General features: G+C 40.5%; 1 long non-coding RNA gene across 3 annotated transcripts; it reads right to left on the bottom strand.

The window, feature by feature from the left end:
• Positions 1–4,810: 4,810 nt before the first annotated feature.
• On the bottom strand, positions 4,811–8,116 carry LOC128785768 (uncharacterized). 3 transcript variants are annotated; one of them, XR_008430022.1, is made up of 4 exons: positions 7,951–8,116; positions 7,782–7,841; positions 5,486–5,685; positions 4,811–4,932 (listed from the first exon to the last, which is right to left on the bottom strand). It is a non-coding gene; the product is annotated as an uncharacterized LOC128785768 (long non-coding RNA). The 3 variants fall into 3 exon arrangements; XR_008430021.1 differs by having other exon boundaries at positions 5,486–5,688; positions 7,782–8,116; XR_008430020.1 differs by having other exon boundaries at positions 7,782–8,116.
• Positions 8,117–8,120: the final 4 nt, after the last annotated feature.

Raw genomic sequence — 8,120 nt, 5'->3', positions numbered from 1 at the left:
AAAAGTCCTGAAAGCATTAAACCACTCTTTAAATCAAGTCTCACCTTGCAAGCAGTGTCCAGTACCAAGTCTCCCATCACAGAGATATATAAGAAAATAAAGTGTCCACAGAAGTATAACTGGAGAATTTCAAAAGTAAGGACAGACTAAATGTGATGGTACAAATCCTACAATGGGCTTACAATAAAAAAATCTTCAAGGAATTCATTAAATACAAAAGACACACATTCAAAACAGGCAGCATTTTCTGATTTACACCAGACAAAAATCAGGTCTTATCATTTTAAAGTGAATCAAAAGGAGCTTGTGCTCTGTGAAAGCAAACACTAAATGACTCTTGATGACAATCACCCTACTTATCACACTCCGCAACTACTGTTCCTTCAAACAAATTAAATGGCTGTGTGCCAAGAGTAACAATAAAACAATTGCATCAGAAATATGGAATATTCCTCTCCACCTGAAAAAAATGTATGACTTTGAATGAAAGTACGTAAGTATGATACAAAAGGGGAAAATGTAGAAAATTCAGGCCCCTATGTGCCACTTTATACAGTATGAAATTGAGCCCTTCATACAGGCCTGATGATAATTTATGTCCTTTCTGAGTGAACAAAACCTGCTCATAATTAATATGTAATGTTTGTATTGATCCATTAGGGGTAATCTTCTGCCATTATGAATATTCATCAAATTGTTCTCACATTTGTAGACTTTGGCTTATGTTCAGCCTATTTCATTTTATTTAGTTGCTTAAGGATCTGGAAACAGACACTTTCAGAATCTCAGTGAGATGAGAAGAATCATTCCCTGGAAATATTTTCCACAGGCTACACAGAGATGATGGGGCTACTATGCTCCAGTAACTTGGAACTACATCTACTGGAGAGAAATCCAAGTCTGTCTTTCTGTGGAGCATCCTAACAAAGTGTTGGAAAACAGATCTAACATTTCCAGGATACACACTTCTCTTTTCCTGCAAGAGAGACCTTATTTCAGCCTTTCAGTATATACAGGGGACTTACAAGAAAGATGGAGAAGGACTTTTTACCAGGGCCTGAGCAACAGGCCAACAGTTTTAAAATTAGCGTTTAGATCAGACATAAGGAAGACATTTTTTACAATGAGGGTATTGAAGCATTGGTATGCATTGTCCAGAGAAGTTGTGGATGCCCCATCCATAGAAGTGTTGAAGGACAAGTTGGATGGGGCTTTAAATAACCCAGGTCTAGTGAAAGATATCCCTGCCCATGGCATGGAGGTACTTTCATTCATATGGTAGAAGTATGGGGATTTTTTTTCCATGAGAAAAATTTTGCAACCTTCTTCTTCAGAGTAAGAATTCCTGAAGAGTTTGACAGAGCAGGATGTTTGTTTCCTACCTAGCTGTGATGACAGTAGCATGGGTACAATAAAGCAAGCTGGTCAACCAGTACTCCTCCAATATCACCCCCAGGAAAGTAAGATATCATCCCTCCTGGAAAACATTGGAATGAACTAGCTAACAAAGGTGGTAATCTGTGACAATAGAAAAAAAAACCCTATTAAATATTTGATACATTTAATATAACATTTTATGTTATATTTCCCCTTATATTTCCAAAACTTTCACCTGAATTATCTTATTATTTTAATGGTCCATGCATATGCTCTGCCCTTCTTCCACTGAAAAATGATTTTATTCTACATATAAATCACTATTAATGGTGTACCAGATATATAATCACAAGTAGTGAGACACTTAATATGCATTTTTCATAGTCCTCAGACTTCTGATTTTTGTACATTAAAGACAGTGCTGAGTCCTAATTAAATTCATAAGCAAGAACCTTGTCATTAGAAATCGTATGGAAAAATTCAATACATATACATCCCTTTGCCACACTGAGCTGATGGAAGAGCATGAACTCTTCAAAACCAAAATATCTCACCTTTGAACAAATTTCTGAGGGCTACCACACAATGAATGTCAGTCTGTAAAATTCAGATGAGAAAGGATAGTTATATTACATCTTCCCACAGGTATCTCTACTTAACCACTTGACTGCCTTCTTTCCATCTCTATCTTTTTTGTCTTCTCCCTTTCCTTACTTTATTCTTATGGCTGCTCTACTCTGGGAATAGTCTGATAATCATAGTTTGTTGTTATTGCTCCCCTAACATGCACTGTATTTCAGAATAAAAGTGTATTTCTTTATAGAATGGAGTTTCCATGTAAGGAATTACTTACAGTTTACAGGTAAAACTATTCACAATTCCTTTACCAGTCAGTTTACCTGTATAGATGAACACTTGACCTTCAGACATCCGTCAGTCTTAATATTATATGATACAGAACAAAAAAGTACATTTAGATTATACAGAGAAACTACACTAGTACTTTCAGATCAAATACTTGTCTATTTTTCAAACTGTTAATTGATATAGTAAGAGCTGTTACCTCTCTGCACCTGCTTTGCCTGCTGGCATGCCTAGCCCATCACAAAACTAACAGGAATGGCTTGCAATAACCTGCCTGCAGTGACCTGCCTGCAGGACCCAAGGCTTTCTCAAATCATGCTCCCAACTACAATTCCAATGCCCCCTCTCCTGTCTCTGCTGTGTCACTTGGCTGACTGCTGTCCTTTCCCCCATTTGAATAACATGCTTTTACAGCAGTTGCAGGGGAAAGAGAAGAGAGAGAAAAAAAACAAGAAGTGCAGAGGTCAAACAAAGGCAGAGCTCTCCCTGAATTCACTAAATCTTTATGAAACCTGAAGCCTTTCCAAGTACCAGTGCATCTTTATGCATTTTGGTCTTATTCCCTAGTGCCCCTTTCCCTTCCAATACTTCTCACTCCCTAAAAGGCACACTAAATGTGTGCAGTGTTTGTGCTCTCTGACCTCTCCATATCCCTTTTGCCTTGCACATCCACTCCCACTACCTTCTTTCTCATTTGTCATGACCATTAGCAACGTGGCAGAAGAACCAAAAATCTATACAAATCTATTGCAATACAGACATTTTCTGAAATCAGCAATTTCATAGCACTACAATAAACTGTTAATGGATGAGCAATTTTAATGGTCCACTCCCATAAACTGGGTAATTTTTCTTAGATAAAAGCAAGACATATAATTAGAAAAGGGAACTAGCTACTTGTAATGAAAGAATAATCAAATCACCATTAAAAGGACATGAGCTACATTTGTCTTAATTCTAGGGGCCCTCCTGTTGCTTCCAGATAGGAGGATAAAATTTACTTGACAATCTGAGTGACTTTTTCCAGTTGTGTTTGTTCATACAAAAGGGGACCTTTTATCAACCTTTAGCAGAGCAAGTTGCATGTAACTGAACAAAAGCCATTAAAAGGCTATTTGCTTAATTTCCATAAAAAAAAGGACACACCTCAACATTGAAGGATACCATGAACTCCAGCTGGCTCCTGTCCTCCCACTTATAAGACAGAGCCAGTGAAAGTAAAAGAGAAGTCCACAGAAATCTGCAAAAGCTTTATGTCCAGCTAGACCAGTGCAGGGTATTCCTGGAGAGGAATCCCATATGGGACTCCACCACATATGTCTCTTGACAGTAGCAGCACAGTGAGGTCCCAGGGCTTTGGATCTACTTCACAAGAGATTCACTGGACCTGCTTAGGACCAGTGAACAGACAAACCTGCATTTTAATGCCACCAGCACAAAAAAGGGAACGGTTCTGTTTAGCCAGCATCCTCCTTCCTTCCCTCACAGGCCCATCAGGATGAAAGGAAAGCTCTCTGAAGTAGGGAGATGGCTCACCCAGGTAACACAGGCTTGACTCTGTTCCCCAGAACCTATTGCACTCTCCAGTACCACATGCCACAGAAGGAAAGGATACAGAGAAACCCTCTCATGTTCAATAAGGTTATATATACTGCACCTTCCAAAAAGAGGCATGGAATCTAGTAGGAATTATTGAAATGGTAGGAGGGAAGAGTGTCAGACAAAGGCTGAGACACTCCTATCAACCACGATCAGTAGCTGCCTCAGCACCTCAGACTACAGCAGCATTTACCCTGCAGCAGATATCAATATTAATCAATATCATCCTTTATGAGCAATGACCAAACTACTCCTAGCATGGAGATACACTTATCCTGAAGCCACTTAAAGCAGAAAAAAGGCACTCAGCAGCAAAACTGAGGTTCAGTACCACCCTCCCACACTGACAGTCGCCATCCTAACACAAGTATTCCTTGATCCCTCTTCTCCCAGAAGAAAACTGTTTGCATAAAACAACACCCAGCATTAGTTCCACATTCATCAGCACCTTCAGAGGTTTGTCCTCTGGAGCAATTAGTTTGCACCAGCAATGAGCAAGCCACGCAAGTATTTTCAAAAATTTAAGTCCTGTGGCCTCCTCACAGCACAGTACAGACAGAATATTGAATCAGGCTAATGTTTAAAAAGCTTGATCCCACTGATTCGCATTTATTTGTCACTTAACTGGACTCTGATGATGCCTTAGCCTCTTACATGAGCGACTTTCTATTTTTAATGTAAGAGCACTCATGCTACCCTCTAGCACTTTTAAGATATGAGAAAAAAATACAAGGATAACAAGAGATCTTATCCTTTCATTCCTAAGTCCCCCAACCAAGTGCAAGATAAACAAATTTAAGTAAATTTAAGTTTTATCTAGAAGAGTCATGACCACTGGTTCAGTTCCTCTCCAAAGGCTTAAATACACACCAGTCTGTATGAACACACGTATAATGTTTTTCATGTTTTAGCTAGAATGGTTTAGCTGTTTCTCACAGAGAAAATCAGAGGGAATTCCAGTTTTGTCCAGGATGACACACTTTATTACAATTTGATTATCAAAGAATCCAACACCTGCAACCATCAGAGTGGCGCCTTTAAACTCTTCAAGAAGTTGGGTAGATGGAAGTCTTACGCTGGTTTCATGGAAAACTAACCAAACATGGAAAACATAAAGAGAAAACTCAATTTTAATACAGTCAGATGACATCTTAAAATTTACCTGCAGAATTTCCTTAAGACTCCAGTTCTCATCTAAGACTGCTAAATGTCTAGGCCTCCTAAGCAAGTCTTCTTATGTCCCCCAAAGTTTTAGTAAAAGTTGGAACAACAAAGGAAGAGCAGAGGGTACAAATACAGAAAGAACGACAGCAGGAGAACAAGTGTACAGGCAGGAGCTGAGCAGAAGGCAGGAATCGGAAGGGGATGAGATGGGATAGCAGTGTAAATTAGGGTGCTGATAATGAGGAGAAGATTACAGGAAGAGTATGGGAGCAAAACAGGCCTTAACCACCAGAACACAGGGCCTTAATAAACATAAAATATGTTCTCTTGCCATTAAGTGAACAGACACAAGACTAGTTGTAAAGAATCTCCATCCCACTCATGGCAGAACACAAAATGAGTAAGTTTTTCTACTGCTACTCATGACAGGACTGTTTTGGATAGTTCAGGAGCATGCTGCATATCCAAAGGGCTCACTCACACTGTTGTTCAGTGGTAAATCCCGTGACAGAAGTCTGCTTTTAGGGGTTCTTTGTGTGTTTAGCTTCATTCACAGTCCTATATGTTTGCTTTGACTTGTCGTGTACCTGTTGTAGAGACAGTAGGAAGGAGGTTCCTGCCTGTACCATCTCAACCTCCTTTGCTGTAGCGATGTAAAGCATTTGATGGAGGGGGTTGGTTCTGCTGATAAAAAGCAAGAAAAATCTTATAGCAAATAACAGAGGCTCTAGAAAACTGTCTTCTAACTCTGTTGTAAAGTTCACATGTAAGTCTGAGGAATTTGCATTATATATATTCTTCATTTTTCTCCCACAGCCCAGTTGAGTAATTTGTGGTGTGAGCTGCTAAGATGCTGAATGTGAGTAGGTGCATCTGAAGTCAGTGGGAGGTGGACTTTCTCTACATGCAAAGTAGCATAAAGCATTTACCACCCTGGAAACGAAGGTCTGTGATATGGCATTTACCACTTGGGAAATTAAAGCTTAAATTTCTTCATATAGGTAACCTGAAGTGTTGATATTTTTAATTTCCTGCACACAAGACAGAATAATGCCAACCATTTCATAGTGGTGACAAGGGTAAAGTCCTTAATGGTCAGTAAAATTATAGCACTCCTGAAATGCTCTACAGGAAATTAGATTTTTTTAATTCAATAAAGGATAATGTTATGCAGTAAACTGTACATTAAAGTACACATGGACTAAGCATGTATAAGAATATGTAATAAGCAAAAAAAGAAACACAGATTTGGAAAGCTTCTGGAGCTTACTCTCCTGCTATCTTAGGCAACTGCTTATGTGCAATCACATAAGTACATTTATAAACTCATCAGACTCTGCTTGCTAAGCGAATGGGCTTCCTGCCCTCAGCACAGGGAAACTGTCTCATGGCCTCATTGCTCTGAAAATTCCAAATCTTCTCAGTCACAGTCTAAATTCATTACTGACCATTTTACACACGTTTGTCTTCCATTTAAAAAACAATTCTACATCCATGCCATTTACTCTTCTTTTGAGACAATATCAGATCTCCTCTTCATTTTTCTAATCTAAACACAACAAATTCTTCAAGCCCCTTCTCTGAAAAGCTCCCCAAAGGACAACATTCCTACTCAGCAATAGGATTCTTCTGGGGAAATAAGCTTATGCCTATGTGATTAAAATCGATATTGCTGGGCAATCTTATGGCACGTTAGCCCACAAGACCGAAGCCTGAAAAGCAAGGAGCACAAAGGGGGGTTGAAGCCAGACACGCACAGGCCACACAGCTGCTCTGCACACATACATCAGACTCTGCATCACACATGGAGCTCAGTCTGCATCCATCACACTGCTCTGTGCACACAAACTGCTCTGCTCAGCACTTCCCAACTCTTAACTTGGTTCTGTATTTCTGAATGCAGCCTCTCAATAGGTAGGAGAGAGATGGGAACTAAATGTTATGAGGGTAATTCTTAATATCTCCCCCTTTTCTGAGGTGAAGCAGTGAAGGAAGTAGCCTCAATTAGGTCAGCTGTCCTTCCTCAAATAAAACACACTCACCTGTGCCTTATAGGTGGAATGGTTAGTTGATAGAGACATGGTGTTAATAAAAAAGGTTTTGTTACACGATTGGTCCATTTTGGTCTTTACTTCATATAAATGAAGATAATTATTAGGGACTAATGAAAATGTGAACATATCCTACTAACAAGGAAGAATAAATGGGCATCCTAAAACTATAGCAAGTTACCAAGAAGTAACTTCTGAGGGAGATCCAGAGCAGTTTCTGAGTTTCATTAAATTTGAAAAGGTTTTTATCAATAGTACTATTTTTTTAAATAAAGCAATGTTTCCCAAACTCAAATGACAAAGACAAGTGTCTTGTTCATGGTATAGCTCAAATTTCCACATACATAGACCCAGTACTAGTCCAAACACAGACCAAGAGCTTTATGAGTTGAGAGAGTAACATCCTGAGACTGATTCAGAGAATTCATCATCCCATCTGGATGCTGAAGTTCCTCAGTATGACTATATTTGGTGATGCTGAAAACAAACGTGAGAAATATCATCACTTGACGCACGGGCCTGGTACTGCACAGACATTGGAAAACCTGACCTCGCCTGAGCCCTGATTCACCAGATGCATTTGACCTGATTTTGACGGCAAGACCAACAACACAAACGCACCATGTCCTTAGCACATCCTCTGAGGCTCAGGCAGCGTGAGTGCACACAGGTCATGCATCTACTCAGCCAACGTTCTGGACCTACATATGGCCATGGATGCCTCACCTTTATCCAGCCACGGGTGGGTAACACGCTACTACTGTATGTCATAGCACGGTCTGACCTCTAGAGAATTAAGGTGAAATCAAGAGGACGAAAACAAGCAAATATACTGATCGTTGCTTGTGGGAAATGCTGTCTTCAGCCGCGTGGGGCTCCCGGAACACTCCCGTACTCGGGATTACGAAGCCCCGCAGTGTCTGTCCTAGACCCCGCCGGCCCGTGGCACCTGGCGACGGCAGCAACACCCGGACTTCGTCCGGCCCGCTCCGGAAGGGCCGCACGGCCGCTCCCAGCCCTGCCGCGCCCGAGCCGCCGCAGGGCCGGCCGGGCAGGGCCGGGCTC

Source organism: Vidua chalybeata, chromosome 3, assembly GCF_026979565.1.
Source record: "Vidua chalybeata isolate OUT-0048 chromosome 3, bVidCha1 merged haplotype, whole genome shotgun sequence".
Classification (NCBI taxonomy): Eukaryota; Metazoa; Chordata; class Aves; order Passeriformes; family Viduidae; genus Vidua; species Vidua chalybeata.
The sequence above is the reverse complement of the archived record's forward strand: the minus strand, read 5'-3'. Positions and strand labels throughout refer to the sequence as shown.